The sequence below is a fragment of the Balearica regulorum genome, chromosome 33 (genome assembly GCF_011004875.1).
Source record: "Balearica regulorum gibbericeps isolate bBalReg1 chromosome 33, bBalReg1.pri, whole genome shotgun sequence".
Lineage (NCBI taxonomy): Eukaryota > Metazoa > Chordata > Aves > Gruiformes > Gruidae > Balearica > Balearica regulorum.
The window spans coordinates 300,282-317,948 of record NC_046216.1 but is presented as its reverse complement, the minus strand read 5'-3'; the positions used below and the strand labels follow the sequence as shown (position 1 = coordinate 317,948).

General features: G+C 45.3%; 1 long non-coding RNA gene across 1 annotated transcript; it reads right to left on the bottom strand.

Annotated features, from left to right (window-relative positions):
* Positions 1 to 7,521: 7,521 nt before the first annotated feature.
* Positions 7,522 to 16,425, bottom strand: LOC142599013 (uncharacterized). Its single transcript, XR_012832787.1, has 3 exons — positions 16,139 to 16,425; positions 14,149 to 14,295; positions 7,522 to 7,650 (listed from the first exon to the last, which is right to left on the bottom strand). It is a non-coding gene; the product is annotated as an uncharacterized LOC142599013 (long non-coding RNA).
* Between the last annotated feature and the right edge of the window lie 1,242 nt (positions 16,426 to 17,667).

The window sequence follows — 17,667 nt, the reverse complement described above, 5'->3', positions numbered from 1 at the left end:
CCCCTCTGTTACAACTCCCAGATGTTTCAATGAAAAATATTAATGAGACGGCTAACTGTTGTGGTTTAACCCCAGTAGGCAGCTCAGCACTGCACAGCAGCTTGCTCACTCCTCTATGGTGGGATGGGGGAGAGAATTGGAAGGGTAAAAGTATGGAAACTCATGGGTTGAGACAAAGACAGTTTAATAGGTAAAGCAAAAGCCACGCACACAAGCAAAATAAGGAATTCATTCACTGTTTCCCATTGGCAGGCAGGTGTTCAGCCATCCCCAGGAAAGCAGGGCTCCATCACGTGTAAACAGTAACTTGGGAAGACAAATGCGGTAACTCCGAATGTCCCTCCCTTCCTTCGTCTTCCCCCAGCTTTTGTTGTTGAGCATTGACATCATAGGGTATGGAATATCCCTTTGGTTAGTTGGAGTCAGCTGTCCCAGCTGTGTCCACTCCCAACTTCTTCTGCACCCTCAGCCTACTCGCTGGTGGGGTGGTGTGAGAAGGAGAGAAACCCTTGATGCTGAGTAAGCACTGCTCAGCAATAGCTAAAACACGCCTGTGTTATCAACCCTGTTTTCATCACAAATCCAAACCACAGCCCCATACAGGCTACTATGAAGAAATTTAACTCTATCCCAGCCAAAACAAGGACACTGAGTAAACAGAGACACTGGAAATGGAGAAGCCACAAATCATAGCTGTGTACAAGAGCTACATAGCGCTATTAACATGGGTTCCCATGACTTTGCGGACCACTTCAGCTCTGTCCGTTGTCCCAATCATATGTAAGCAAAATAATGAATGACTTAATGCAGCTGTCACCCACAAAGTTAATCTAAACAGACTTTCAGTGATCTGTCATGTTGACTGTGCTCAGATATTGTTTAGTGTTGATATGGACACATTTTATTCAGCTCAGGGTATAAACAGATAAGTTTGTGCAGAGAATTTATAGTGTGATTCACCTTGCAGGCATCCCCAAAGAAAACCTGATTTCCTCTTCCTTGACACTCTTCTTCTCTTGGTGGATATTTACTTGTGGTCTTGGCTCTTCTCTACTTTTCAGAGGTTTTTTTACTGTTCAATGGTCATTTCCTGTAACTGTCAGGAAGGTGGCAACGATGCTCAAAACTGATTTAGTCACATTACCCTAACTTGGGAGTGCTTCTCTTGTACATTTGAATCTAGGAAAGCTGGAGATATCTAGTCTTAGAACACAGAACACAGAACATAGAATGGTTTGAGGTGGAAGGGACTTTAAAGACCATCTAGTTCCAACGCCACCTGCCATGGTGTGGTGGGTCGACCCTGGCTGGGGGCCAGGTGCCCACCAGAGCCGCTCTATCACTCCCCTCCTTCTCTAGACAGGGGAGAAAAGGTATAACTAAAAAAAAATTATGGGTCAAGATAAGGACAGGGAGAGGTCATTCTCTAATTATCATCACGAGCAAAACAGACTGAACTTAGAGAGGGAATTCATCTTATTTATTACTAAGCAAAACAAAGTAGAGGAATGAGAAATAAAACCAAATCTTAAAACACCTCCCCCCACCCCTCCCATCTTCCCGGGCTCAACTTCACTCCCGGCTTCAACCTCTGCCCCTGCCAGCGGCACAGGGGGACGGGGAGTGGGGGTTACGGTCGGTTCATCACACGTTGTTTCTGCCACTCCTTCCTCCTCAGGGGGAGGACTCCTCTCATCGTTCCCCTGCTCCACCACGGAGTCCCTCTCACGGGAGACAGTCCTTCACCAACTTCTCCAACGTGAGTCCTTCCCACGGGCTATAGTCCTTCATGAACTGCTCCAGCATGGGTCTCTCCCACAGGGTGCAGACCTTCAGGAGCAAACTGCTCCAGCGTGGGTCCCCCATGGGGTCACAAGTCCTGCCAGCAAACCTGCTCTAACGTGGGCTCCTCTCTCCATGGGTCCACAGGTCCTGCCAGGAGCTTGCTCCAGCGCGGGCTTCCCACGGGGTCACAGCCTCCTTCAGGTGCCTCCACCTGCTCCAGTGTGGGGTCCTCCATGGGCTGCAGGTGGAATCTCTACACCCCCTCATCCTTCCACCATGGGCTGCAGGGGGACAGCCTGCTTCACCATGGTCTTCACCACGGGCTGCAGGGGGATCTCTGCTCCGGCACCTGGAGCACCTCCTGCCCCTCCTTCTGCACTGACCTTGGTGTCTGCAGAGTTTCTTACATCTTCTCACTCCTCTCTCTGGCTGCAAAAAGCGCTCTCTAACTGTTTTTTTTCTCTTTCTTAAATATGTTCTCACAGAGGCGCTGATGGGCTTGGACTTGGCTAGCGGTGGGTCCGTCTTGGAGCCGGCTGGCATTGGCTCTATCAGACACAGGGGAAGCTTCTAGCAGCTTCTCACAGAAGCCACCCCTGTAGCCCCCCTGCTACCAAAACCTTGCCACGCAAACCCAACACATTCCACCCCTCGCCTCTGTGAATCACATATTTAAGAATTATCATTAAAATATACATTCAACACAAAACTTCACAAACACTAATCACATCAACAAAGAAAAAGAAAAAAGAATTCCCCGCACCAAAATCAAAACAACACTATCACAACACCAAACAAGAGTGGACAATCTACACACAAATTCTACCTCTAGTCCCTTCACCACTATATCACTTTCAAGTTATGTTCAGTCAATGTTTTGCCCGTTACCTCTTCCAATTACTATCCTTATCTTGATTTTCTCGTGCCCCATGTTGGGCGCCAAAAAAGACTGTGGTGGGTTGACCCTGACCAAGGGCCAGGTGCCCACCAGAGCTGCTCTATCACTCCCCTCTTTCATTAGACAGGGGAGAAAAGTACAACGAAAAAAAAAACTTACGGGTCGAGATAAGGACAAGGAGAGATCATTCTCTAATTATCATCACGAGCAAAACAGACCGAACTTAGAGAGGGAATTCATCTAATTTATTACTAAGCAAAACAGAGTAGAGGAATGAGAAATAAAGCCAAATCTTAAAACACCTCCCCCCACCCCTCCCATCTTCCCGGGCTCAACTTCACTCCCGGCTTCAACCTCCTCCCCCCCGCAGCGGCACGGGGGGACGGGGAATGGGGGTTACGGTCAGTTCATCACACGGTGTTTCTGCCGCTTCTTCCTCCTCAGGGGGAGGACTCCTCTCATCGTTCCCCTGCTCCAGCGTGGATCCCCCTCTGAAGTTATTAAGCTATAGCAAGTAACCTGGTATTTCAAAGAATGTAATAATGGCATCCATGGAAAACAAACAAGAATGTAGCTGTTACTTCTGTGGCTAGCTAGAGGTCAGGCAGAAGAAAGCAACAGCCTTTACATCTTCTATTTTCTGCAGATGAGGAACATGAGAGTTTATTTGAGATGGACGAACTAAGCAATGAGAACTAAATAAGACAATTTCATATCACATCTAGTTCAAAGGCTTCCTCATGCCGTCTTTTCCCAGAAGACACCAGACAGATGTAAATTCCAGCATCAGAGACTTGGATGTCTTTTAGCAGTAGAGGAAAGATCCCTCTGCTTGGTACCCATTGAAGAAGCTCTTTTTGACCCCAGTACCTTTTGTTTTGAATCTTTTCCCCAGTGCTTCCATTGTAGGAGATGATCTGTATCAGTTCCAATGGTCTGGAAAGAAACCATTCAGTAGAAATATTTGCCAGAATGTCAGTGGCTGGCAGCCTGCAGTCCAAGAGCACATCATTTCCAACAGCTCCAACAACGTATGTGGAAGTGAGACTACTTGGAATAGGCACTGCACACAAAATATAAAATGAGACATGTCAAGCCACAGTGATCCTGAGGAATGCATGCAGCTCTATGGGGAATTAATTCATTTCATGCTTAGAAAAGTCTCAGGTTCTGAAAGTACAAACACATTGCCACAAGAGAAGTGACAAAGTCACCTTGTAGGGTTTTGATTATTGTAAATACTTGGATTCTAGTTAAAGACACCTCAGTTGTCCTTCTCCCTTGCCAATCTGATATATGTGTTTGTATATTGGCCAATACCTTGTAGTTAAATTCCTCTTTAGAAAGTATATAAACTTTCAGGTAATTAAGTTGTTTAACTAAATTTGTGCTTCCTGACAGTTGGCTCATGGAAACTGCCTGTAGGCATACTCTTACTAAAAGACTGGTATAGTACAGTTGGTTAAGTAACCTGGCTTTCCTACTCCTCCATGTTGGTAGCCTCATCCTGTTTGCAGCTATCATTCTTAACCAATGTGCAACCAAGGGCAATGTAGCTCTGAATGTGCAGAGATAATTGTTCTCCCCAGCCATGTCATAGCAACACACTGGCCTTAAAATCATAGAATCATACAACCATAGAATGGTTTGGGTTGGAAGGGACCTCAAAGATCATCTAGTTCCAAACCCCCTTGCTGCAGGCAGGGACACCCTCCACTAGACCACGTTGCCCAAAGCCTCATCCAATCTGGCCTTAAACACTTCCAGGAATGGGACATCCACAACCTCTCTGGGCAACCTGTTCCAGTGCCTCACCACTCTCACAGTAAAGAATTTCTTCCTAACATCTAAGTTAAATCGACCCTCCTTCTGCTTAAACCCATTATGCCTTGTCCTGTCACTACACTCCCTGATAAACAGTCCCTCACCATCTTTCCTGTAGGCCCCTTCAGGTACTGGAAGGCCACAATTAGATCTCCCCAGAGCCTTCTCTTCTCCAGGCTGAACAATCCCAACTCTCTCAGCCTGTCCTCATAGCAGAGGTGCTCCAGCCCTCCAATCAGCTTCGCAGCCCTCCTCTGGACTCGCTCCAACAGCTCCATGTCTCTCTTGTCCTGGGGCCCCCAGAGCCGGATGCAGTACTCCAGGTGGGGTCTCACAAGAGCGGAGTAAAGGGACAGAATCACCTCCCTTGACCTGCTGACCATGCTGCTTTTGATGCAGCCCAGGACACAGTTGGCTTTCTGGGCTGCTAGCACACACTGCCGGCTCATGTTGAGCTTCTCATCAATCAATACCCCCAAGTCCTTCTTTCTCCTGGGGGCTGCTCTCAATCCATTCTCCACCCAGCCTGTAGTTGTGCTTGGGATTGCGCCGACCCATGTGCAGGACCTTGTCTAACTCCATAAGCAGCTTCTTTGAGGGACACCTTTTCCCCCTCAAAAATCCCCTCCCACTTCCAGTCCATCAGCTGTGGGCCTCTCTATCAACCCTTGCACTCCTGATGAAAGAAGAGATGATACTGACCTGTTACTTCCAGTTCAATGGCCATCTGATCATGCCATTTTCCTGCTGTTACACTGCAAATATATTTCCCTTTGTCAGGGACCTGGACGTTCTTCAGTTTTAGGGACAAGTTGCCTGTGCTCCACTGGCTGAGGAAGAGCTCTGTGCCTCCCCAGCTTCGCTCCTCTAGCCAGCTATCTTTGACTGCTTCATTATAGGAGATCTCCTTTGGTGTCCTGAAAGGCTGTAAAGCAACCCACTGAGCCATGATGCTCCTGGGAAAAACAGTGAGTGACAACTGGCAAGGCAGAATGACATCTTCCCCAATGAAGCTGATGATTGGGTTGTTCGGAGGAAGGATGTGGAACTGGCCTGTTTGAAGACAGCAACATTTAGAGGAGCTGTTCAGGAAGGCTGGGGAGGGCATCTGAGTCAGTCTGGGGAGAGGACTTTCTTCCCTAAGTGACCTCCAAAAGCTGGAGGCTTCTAGGCAGCAGCCCTTAATGACGTCTGAATTTGACAAGATAGGGACAGTGAGTGGGCTAAAAAAACTGACACAAGGCATGTCTATACTGTGCAATGGAGTAAGTGCAGAAACACTGAGTGTGATCCACTGAGCTATTCAGTGAGACAAGGCTGACCAGACCGAAAACAGTTCAGTAGTGAGTAGCAAGTGAATGCAACAATGACATGTAAACTTACTCTACAAATCAGCCTTTGTCTATGCCTTGTAGGTGTTGGGTAGCTGAAGGTGTTTATGTCCCAGATCAGTACAAAATTAATTCTTTTTTCTAACTGTTCTGCTCCCAGAGGTTCTGGTGTTGTTTGCCTTGTGTCTGGTCCTTCAAGGGTCCCACACTCAGGAAAGACACAGTTCACATGAATTCAGAAAACATTTCACTGACCTGTCACATCCAGCTCCACCACAGTTTCATCATGCCAGCTCTCAGACTCCAGGCTGCAGATGTATTCTCCTTTGTCAGTGTACGTGACATTTTTCAGCACTAGAGACAAGTTCCCATGATTTAGTTCAACAAAAGACAGTTCTGTTCGGCCCTTATACCTCCTACCTCTTATTTCTGATGTGTTTCTTCCATTACGGAAAACCTTGTGGATTAATTTGGAAGAGTGAAGCAACCTCCACTGCACTACAAAATTTCCAGTAAGATTAGTGAAGAACAGGCAGGGCAAGAGAATATCTTTTCCAATTACTCCAGTAACAGAAGATTTCAAAGGCAGGCTTCTGTATGGAGCTGTCAAGACACAGAGAAAATCTATTTAAGAGATCAGGATTCAGTGGAAAGAGAGATAAGCACTTTCATGGAGCATATCAAGTCCAGCCCCTGAACAAGTCTGCATGCCATAAAACACCTGAACTGGCCTTAGAGGTAGACATCTGTAGGCAGCTGCAATGACTCTTAGGTGTGCTCTGAACAGCACTTGAGGCTCAATGGTCTGTATTGACTAGATTTCTGTCAGCTACCACGGGAACCTGGACACTGCTTAAATTTAGATGTAGTAACTGTAGCCAAATCTCACCCTTGTTTAGGATAACGGTTGGACTTGATGATCTTAAAGGTCTTTTCCAACTAAAACTATTCTTTGATTCTACGATAAGAGAAATCCTTCTTTGTCTCCACTGATTTTATTGGTTACATCTCCACTGATCATAAAGTGTGAAATTGTAGTTAAATGTCAGATGGATCTTCCACTGGAGAGCTCACTCAGGTGCTGATGTCCATAAACCCTATCTAGCTTTGCCCTTTCTTAAGAACAAATTATTCTTTGTGTGTATTGTTTTCTATGCGCACTTCTAAGAAGGAAATACAAGCAGCTGGGAATAACCTGGTTCATAGTTTAGCTGGTCAAACTTCCTGCCTAGAATATTTCCTTCATCATATTTGTTTGATCGGTTTTCAAAATCTGGTTGCATTTCACAGGGGCACTCAGCCTACAACTTGAACTAATGTTCCAGTCAACCCATTTTCCCATCCCTGCTGGAATGAAAAGAAGCATCTTGAAAGATAACAGATCTTTCTGGAATTCACCTTATCATGGCATGGAGAGACTACTTTCATCTTGTTTACAAGCAATGATATCCATGCACTGACCTGTCACATCCAGTTCCACATAGGTCTCCCTGTACCAATTGGAATAGGCAACCTTGCAGAGGTATTTCCCTTTGTCAGAGACTTGGATGTTTCTAAGCTTCAAGGAGAGGTTTCCCCTCCTCACTTGGGATGTGAAAAATGCAGTTCGACCCTTGTAGCTCTTTCCTTGCCTTTCCACCTCACTTCTTCCATTGAAGGAAGTAATTTCTATTCTCTTCAGAGCTCTAACAAGGGTCCATTGGACAGTGAGGGTGACGGGGATGCTAGGGGCAGAGATGTAGCAAGGTAGGATGGCATCTTCTCCAACAACTTGGATGACAACATTCTTAGGGGAATGGACTGTAAACTGACCTGAGAAAAACAAATATCCACATATTATGAGTTAGTGCTGATTCAGTGTGGAAATTGATTTCGAAAGAGAAGCATTTGCTAACAGAGCTTCCATTATTTCTGCAGCGAATACCTTAGACAGGAGGCCAGAGCATGTACTTTGTGACATATAGAATCATAGAACGGTTTGAGTTGGAAGGGACCTCAAAGATCATCTAGTTCCAAACCCCCTGCTGTGGGCAAGGACACCCTCCTCTAGACCACATTGCCCAAAGCCTCATCCAATCTGGCCTTAAACACTTCCAGGAATGGGACATCCACAACCTCTCTGGGCAACCTGTTCCAGTGCCTCACCACTCTCACAGTAAAGAATTTCTTCCTAACATCTAAGCTAAATTGACCCTCCTTCTGCTTAAACCCATTATGCCTTGTCCTGTCACTACACTCCCTGATAAACAGTCCCTCATCATCTTTCCTGTAGGCCCTTTCAGGTACTGGAAGGCCACAATTAGATCTCCCCAGAGCCTTCTCTTCTCCAGGCTGAACAATCCCAACTCTCTCAGCCTGTCCTCATAGAAGAGGTGCTCCAGCCCTCCAATCAGCTTCATGGCCCTCCTCTGGACTCGCTCCAAAAGCTCCATGTTTCTCCTGTACTGGGGCCCCCAGAGCTGGATGCAGTACTCAAGGTGGGGTCTCACTAGAGCAGAATAGAGGGACAGAATCACCTCCCTTGACCTGCTGACCATGCTGCTTTTGATGCAGCCCAGGACACAGTTGGCTTTCTGGGCTGCAAGCGCACACTGCCGGCTCATCTTGAGCTTCTCATCAGTCAACATCCTCAAGTCCTTCTCCTCAGGGCTGCTTTTAATCCATTCCTCACCCAGCCTACAGCTGTGCTTGGGATTGTGCCGACCCACGTGCAGGACCTTGCACTGGGCCTTGTTTAACTTTGTGCGGTTCGCACGGGCCCACCTCTCCAGCCTGTCCAGGTCCCTCTGGATGGCGTCCCTTCCCTCCAGCGTGTCGACCACACCACACAGCTTGGTATAGTCGGCAAACTTGCTGAGGGTGCACTTGATCCCACTGTCCATGTCACCGACAAAGATGTTAAACAGCGCCAGTCCCAGTACCGACCCCTGAGGAACACCACTCGTCACCGTTCTCCACTTGGACATTGAGCTGTTGATCACAACACTTTGAGTGCGACCATCCAGCTAATTCCTTATCCACCGAGTCGTCCATCCGTCAAATCCATGTCTCTCCAATTTAGAGACAAGGATATCATGCGGGACAGTGTCAAATGCACAACTCCAGGTAAATGACTTCAGCTGCCCTTCCCTTATCCACCGACACTGTAAGCCCATCATAGAAGCCCACCAAGTTTGTCAGGCACGATTTGCCCTTAGTGAAGCCATGTTGGCTATCACCAATCACCTCCTTATTTTCCATGTGCCTGAGCATAGTCTCCTGGAGGGTCTGCTCCATAATCTTGCCAGGCACAGAGGTGAGACTAACCGGCCTGTAGCTCCCTGGGTCTTCCTTTTTACCCTTCTTAAAAATGGGGGTTATATTTCCCCTCTTCCAGTCAGCGGGAACTTCACTGGACTGCCAGGACTTCTCAAATATGATGGAGAGTTGCCTGGCCACTTCACTGGCCTGCCAGTTCCCTCAAGACCCACGGATGCATCTCATCAGGTCCCATAGACTTGTGCACCTTCAGGTTCCCGAACCTGATCTTCTCCAACAGTGGGTGGTTCTACATTCTCCCAGTCCCTGACTTTACCTTCTGTGACCTGGGCAGTGTGGCCTAAGCATTTGCCAGTGAAGACTGAGGCAAAGAAGTCATTGAGTACCTCAGCCTTCTCCATATCCTGGGTAACCAGGTCACCCGTTTCATTCCAGAGGGGACCCACATTTTTCCTCATCTTCCTTTTATAACTGACGTACCTGCAGAAACTTTTCTTCTTGTCCTTAACATCCCAGGCCAGATATATTTCTGTCAGGGCTTTGGCTTTCCTAACCTGATCCCTGGCTGCTCGGACAGTTTCTCTGTATTCTTCCCAGGCTACCTGCCCTTGCTTCCACCCTCTGTAGGCTTCCTATTTTGTTTGACTTTGCCCAGGAGCTCCTTGTTCATCCACGGGGGCCTCTTGGTGGATTTGCCTGACTTCCTCTTTGATGGGATGCATCGCTCCTGAGCTTGGAGGAGGTGACCCTTGATTAGAAGCCAGCTGTCTTGGGCCCCTCTTCCCTCCAGGGCTTTGTCCCATGGTACTCTACCAAGCAGATCCCTGAAGAGGCCAAAGTCTGCTCTCCTGAAGTCCAGGGTAGTGACCTTGCTGCGCGCCCTCCTCACTGCCCTGAGGATCCTGAATTCCACCATGTTGTGGTCACTGCAGCCAAGGCTGCCCTTGAGCTTCACGTCCCCTACCACGCCCTCCTTATTGGTGAGAATAAGGTCCAGCATGGCACCTCTCCTCGTGGGCTCCTCTATCACTTGGAGGAGAAAGTTGTCATCGACACATTCCAGGAACTTTCTGCATTGCTTGCACTCAGCTGCGTTGTCCCTCAAGCAGATTTCGAGGTGGTTGAAGTGCCCCATAAGGACCAGGGCTTGTGAGCTTGAGGCTGCTCCTATCTGCCTATAGAGGGCTTCATCTGCTCGGTCCCCCTGGTCAGGTGGCCTGTAGCAGACCCCTGGATATATATACATCTCCAGGATAGTGTCACATGAACTGTTCACCAGGTAGATGAATGCGAGGGTAAGATTTAACTCCAAATTCAGACACCTATGCTTGGCTCTTTGTATGTCTTTGTATGTAGGGGGCTGCTTGTGTAGTGGGAACTAGAGCAGATTTCCTAAGCTTAGTCATTTGGTATCACTGGAGGCATCCTAGTAGAACCTGTTATAAGATCCACATGGAGCTGAAGGACATGAGACAGCACAAATGGGACACCTTTCAAAGAACTTCATGGAGACCAGACTGGATACCTTATTGTCCTGGTTTCAGCACGGATAGAGTTAATTTTCTTCCTAGCAGCTGGTATGGTGCTGTGTTTTGGATTTAGGATGAGAATAACGTTGATAACACACTGATAGTTTTAGTTGTTGCCAAGCAGTCAAGGACTTTTCAGCTTCTCAGACTGGCCTGCCAATGAGAAGGCAGGGGGCACCCAAGAAGCTGGGAGGGGAAACAGCCAGGATAGCTGACCCAAACCAGCCAAAGGGATATTCCATACCATATGACGTCATGCTCCATATATAGCTGAGGGGTGGGCCGGGAGATGGGGCAGCTCAGGGTCTTGCAGAGCATTGACTTCAGGTGGTGAGAAATTGTGCTGTTCATCGTTTGTTTTGTATCTTCTTCTATTATTATTATTATTATTAATGTCTTCCTTTTCTGTCCTATGAACTATCTTTATGTCAACCCACAAGGTTGTTTTTTGTATTTTTTTCCATTTTCAATTCTCCCCCTCATCCGAATTGGAGGGGGAGAGTGAGCAAACAGCTGTGGTTGTTTTAGCTGTCTGCCAGGTTAAACTGCGACACTTATGCTATCTTAAGTGGCACCAATATCTATCTTTGGATAACTGAATAAGACCCTAAATGTTTACATTAGCATAATGTAAATGAATCTTTGTTCACGAGATCTCCAATGACATAGTGTTCCTATGAGGAGTGGATGGGGATGCTGGGTTTGTCTAGTTTGGAGACAAGGAGGCTGAGGGGCAAACTCATTGGTCTCTACAGCTTCCTGAGGAAGGGAAGTGGAGAGGGACGTGCTGATCTCTTCTCCTTGGTATAGAGTTACAGGACGCACAGGAATGGTTCACGGCTGCATCAGGGGCAGTTCAGACTTGACATGAGGAAGCATTTCTTTACTGAGAGGTGGCAAACACTGGAAGAGGCTTCCTGGAGAGGTGGTCAATGCCCCATGCCTGTCAGTGTTTAAGAGGCATTTGGACAAGGCCCTCAATAGTATGCTTTAATTTTTGGTCAGCCCTGAAGTGGTCAGGCAGTTGGACTAGACGATCATTGTTGTAGGTCCCTTCCAAATAAAACTACTCTACCCTATCTCCTATGCTATGCTATGCTATGCTATTGGGTTTGTGTGGCAAGGTTTTGGTAGCGGGGGTTTACAGGCCCATGAGAAGGAGAAGGCCCCACGTTGGAGAACCTAGTGGAGGACTGTCTCCCATGGGTGGGGCCCCGTGCTGGAGCAGGGGAAGAGTGTGAGGAGGAAGGAGCAGCAGAGAAAATGTGTGATGAATTGACTGCAACCCTTATTCCCCTGTTCCCCTGCGCCACTCCAGGTGAGGAGGTAGAGAAGCGAAGGAGTGAAGTTGAGCCTGGGAAGAAGGGAAGGGGTGCAAGGAAGGTGGTTTAATATTTGGTTTTATTTCTCATTATCCTACTCTGATTTGGTTGGCAATAAATTAAAATAAATTAAATTAAACCATGTCCTGGGCTGCGTCAAAAAGAGGCGTGACCAGCAGGCCGAGGGAGGTGATCCTGCCCCTCTACTCCGCTCTGGTGAGACCCCACCTGGAGTACTGCATCCAGCTCTGGGGGCCCCAGGACAAGAGAGACATGGAGCTGTTGGAGCGAGTCCAGAGGAGGGCCACGAAGGTGATTGGAGGGCTGGAGCACCTCTCCTATGAGGACAGGCTGAGAGAGTTGGGATTGTTCAGCCTGGAGAAGAGAAGGCTCTGGGGAGATCTAATTGAGGCCTTCCAGTACCTGAAAGGGCCTACAGGAAAGATGATGAGGGACTGTTTATCAGGGAGTGTAGTGACAGGACAAGGCATAATGGGTTCAAGCTGAAGGAGAGTCGATTTAGATTAGATGTTAGAAAGAAATTCTTTACTGTGAGGGTGGTGAGGCCCTGGAACAGGTTGCCCAGAGAAGTTGTGGAGGCCCCGTTCCTGGCAGTGTTAAAGGCCAGGTTGGATGAGGCTTTGGGCAACGTGGTCTAGTGGAGGGTGTCCCTGCCCATGGCAGGGGGGTTGGAACTAGATGATCTTTGAGGTCCCTTTCAACCCAAACCATTCTATGATTCTATGATTCCATGAAATTAATTCTGCAAGTCAAGTCTGTTTTACCCATGATGGTAAGTGCTGAGTGATCTCCCTGTCCTTATCTCAACTCATAAGCCTTCTGTTGTATTTTTCTCCCTCCTTGTCCAGTTGCTGAGGAGGAGGAGTGATAGAGCAGCTTTGGTGGGCACCTGTCATCTAGCCAAGGTCAACTCACCATATCTCGTCTCGTCTCGTCTCATCTGTTCTACACCTAGGCACATATAGGCAGCTGTACTTAGGTATTTTAAGCTGGAGCAGAGTGAAACTGTGTCAAGCTTATTGCATACACTCTTGTCATTCTTGTTGCAGATGCACAGGAAACCCACCATGGTCTGTGCTTAGAAGCTGTGGACACCTCCCATTTGGCCATGTGTGCTCAACTCGTGGATATACTAAAAGTCAGATTCAGGGCTTTTTGGTTTGATCTGGGTTTGTCTAGGAAAAGGGATATGTCTCTGTTGGTAATTTCATGACAAATAAATAACTTTTAACAAATACATCGATGTATATGTATAAATCTGTATGAATATTTCCACATGGATGCCTTACATAGCCCAGAGCATCTCACTCAAATGGTGCCAAACATATGTCCTCAGGAAAAGCGTCCTCTGCCACTTCAGCAGAGATTTAACTCAAAGATTTAACCCTACCTATAGGTGCTTATATGCAAATGTTTCATCTGAACTAATTGGTTTGGTTAAGTTAAAATCATAAACACTGGAGATCTGGAGTACAATTCAGTAGATGTACCACAGAAGCTGCCTGATATTCAAGATGTCCAAGGGAATGTGAGATATCCATAGCGGGCCAGCAACAAGACCTATGGAATATCCTTGCCCTTATGAAAAGGCAGCTGGAGGCCAGTTATGATCTTCTGAGACATTTGAGGTGGCTCTGGATAACGACATTAGGAAGTAAATCCCTTCTTTTTTTCCTGTAATGGGAGCATACCAAAAGGAGTCAGGAAGCTTAGATACCTTGGATGCTTACTTGAGTAAATTTAGTTGCAGCCAGTACAATGTGAGCTAACCTAGGGCATACTTCCTTTCAGAGGATTCCAATGGTCTTTCTCAGGGTTGTATATGCCTGTACTCTGATGATGCATGAGATTTTCAAGGCTTTCTCAAACAGAAACAGTGTCTAGGTAGGTACCTTTGTCAAGTCCACCTAATCAATGCAAGTACTTCAAGTGACACATCTCACTCTATGGTAAGAAATATAGAATATGGAATGTAGTATAATATAGTATATGTCTTCCACACAGACTTCAGCAATAAACTTACTTCTGAGCTTAATGAGGCAAGTAAGCTGTATTTTCCAGAATTGAGAAGTCAACAATTTTTGCTGTGTATATTTATACACATCTATATGCATATCAAAACTCAAAAATCTTTGCTGATTATTTGTTTTTTATAACTGCATGGCATAAAGTCTGCTTACCACTAGTCTTCTGAAGTGTTTGCAGAACAATCAGGATATGTATCATTGCATGCCACATGAAGAGGAAAGCCATTGCTCAAGAGTGGCAGAAGTTCAGACTCTCCAGACAACTGCACAACACCCAGGCAAAGCCCTCAAAGGACTTTCCTAAACAAAAAGCAGAAGGTGAAAGCAGGAAATTTAGATATTAGATTAGCTTATTAGAAAGAACACAAAGGTAAATTCCAAAAAGGGATATCTGAAATGTTACAACACCAGAGACCAGAAACAAACTTATGTCTTTACAGGACTACTCACTATGTGTAGCAGAGCTAACTTCCAGTCAATGAGCATTAATGCTACTTAAACCACCTGAATGCCTGGGGATATGAACCCATTCAGTGAGTTATATTACTTGCAAATGAATCTTGATGTTGCATATCTTTTCCTCTAAAGTCTCGTACTTTTGAAAATCTTTACATACATTTGCTTTTATCTAATGTTCACTAGGGAGACATAAATAATTTTCAAGGGAGAGAAGGATGGGGGAAGGGAAGTGATTTGTTCAAAGTACAATGGCATTATTTCAGGACACAGTTTTATGTAACAGGATGTTTAACCAGAAGCTCAGCTCTTTCAGCCATGTGTGTATTAAAGCCTTTCCTAGGATTTATTGAAATTCTGCAGAATGCTGTTTTTCCATTTTATATAAGGTTATAAGGTCATATGCATAAATACATCACAGTGAGGAAGAAACAGAGGAATGACTATCACTGAGACCTTTTATCTTACAAGTAATTAAACGGCTATTTATGGCATTCAAACTACCAGATAGCAGTGAAACAGTAACAATAAAATGGAATATGTATTCCTAATACTTACATTCCCCAAATTATTGGCAGATGGAAAAAAGAGAATTAAAAAAAAGAACACACACACACCCCTCCCAATTATTTCAGATGCCCTGAGTCTTTTGAATGAGAAAATTGTGTGTTACCCAACAAAGCTGTTAGGTACATCTTGCTGTTTTTTTTCTTGCCGTTCACTGTAAAAAAAAGCAAAATTACTCCCCATCATTGTGCATGTCTAAGATTAGGGAAGATGGATCCTTCATCCCTGGCCACTGGTGTCAGGAAACAATTTGTGGTTTAACTTCTCTCCAGAGTTCTGGTAAGTACAAAACCAGCTCTGATTCCCTGACAATGATGAGCAGATAACTTCTCCAAAAATCAAAAAGTCTCCATCGACATTGCAAAGCCTTGCCAGAGGTTGTCCTCTACACCAGCTCTGCTGCTATAACAGTTTGCAAGGAGACAAAATATCTCTGTAGCTCATAACTGGGTTCATATTTGTCTCCATGGTCTGCGGTTTCCAGCCATACTGATTCTCAAGCCTCACTTAAACTTCAGAATCTTCAGACCGGAAAGTTATATTACGAGCTTGCAGCATGCATGAGATGGATCTGTCTATTTCTGGAGATTGAAACTGATACCTTAACATAGTGGAGAAGCATTTTCACATCTTACTCTTGCATTATAGTGAACATTTTCCCTTTTCTACAAAGAAAGAATTCATTCTGTAAGCATTTTTTTAAAATTGTCAATATTATTGATGAAACAGGAACAGTTCAACTCCAGCCAGTGTATTAAGTAGGCATAATGCTACTAGTATTCCTAATGAGCAAATATGTGTAGCTATGATTTTTGGATGTTTAAAGACAACAGTTAATACAAAACACACTCTCAGCTAGAGGAAAACATAATTTTTTCACTTTTCTACTGAAGGTGTAGGCTTTTGAGAGAAGATAACATCTCCTTCTATGCGCTATAAACTCAAAACAGTTTCAAGGCAACATTGGTATAGCAGAACATAGGAAGATGGAATTCTCCCTTGTTCTGTTTCAGATAAGGCAGAATCCTATAAAATTATCATACATGCAGACCAGATATTTGTTCATATATTGCTGGCAATATGATTGTTTGAATTTCTTAGCTTGAAAGTTGTTTCTTACCTGGACAGTAGGAAGGAAAACAGCCATCACAAGCTTTCCTTGGGCTTGGGAGAACTGGACTTTTGTACTGAGAAACAGATTGACATTATTACAGTTTGCTTATTTTACTTTCATATCTTGCGGAGTCATAGAGTAGTTTATTAGCCAGGGACTTGAGTAAACAGATATTACCCCCATAAAAGCAATTTCTTTGTTGTCACAACCGTGACACGGAGCTCTGTTCATCCCTGTTAAAGTCTCGAGCTACAAGGTAAAACAATTACATCCTTTCATATGATGGTCTTCCCCAGTACCTCAAGGCATGGATTATTTTCTGCATGAACATGTGGCTTCAGCCAGAGCAAAAAATACCACGCTTTGTGTAAAAGGCATGTTATGAAAGGCAAATACAAAATACAACTTTGAATTTGTTGGCTGGAGGGAGAACTGAATTTCATCTCCCCTGTCCATAGTGTATATCTTGACTGTTGAGCTACTATCTACCTAAAAGTCTGTCATCATGCACTCACACCCATCTTTTTGATGATTTTCAAATAGCAGAAAGAAATTTTCTTGGTTCTTTGAAGCAAAGGGCAAAGGACACTGATAAAGGAGGATGGATTTTATATCCCCTTCTTTCTGTGCTGAAGCTACAAGCCTAATTTCACCAGGACCCTGCCTTTATTGCTTACTTACTGTGAAGTGGTGTGTGGAAGAGCTAGTCGTCTTCTTTCCCTCCGGAGATGATGGAGAAAGACAGGGATCTCCAGAGCACAGTTCATCTCAGCAGGCTGAACAGGGAACTTCTGACTCAGTTGGAACACAAGGAAGAAGTGTATGGCAGGTGGATAATGGTTGGGCAAACCAGGAAGAATGAAGAAGCATTGTCTGGCATTGCACAGATAGAATTAGGAAGGTCAGAATTCACCTGAAGTTAAAACTGGTGAAGAACAAGTTAACCTGGCAGCAAAAGGAAGACTCAGAAAGATGTAGGATCACTGCCAAAAGGGGTGGGAGATTTTCAGGCTCTAAAGGAACCTTTTCTCCAGTTCTGTGATAATCTATGCCAGACTCTGGAGTGAACCTTGTCAAAGATTGGGTGTGGTGTTTATATTTTTGAAATCAAAGTGCATTCTACCCACTGGATTCCTTTTATCCACATGCTCGTTGACTCCAGGCAGCAGAGCGTCAGGTCTTCCCTTTAAACTAACTCAGCAACTCTTTTCCAACAGATTGCGTTTGTCCCTATGCCAAGAGATCTTGTTTTTAAAATAGCTTCTTGAACCTCATTGAGGTGAGAGTCAGATGGCTCCATAGTTTCCAATACTCTATCCAGAACTTTATTTGTAAACAGAATATATTTGTCTATATAATCATAGACAGCCCACCAGTCCTACAGTGTATGGTCGTCAAGTAAACACTTGCCTGGCAGGTGTGCAGTTCTGCAGTTTCACTTCTGAGTTCCTTCAGGACTTGGATGTGACACCATGTAATTCTAGTGACTTATTAATATCTAATTTGTCCCAGTCCATTCCTAGCTGATGTAATTT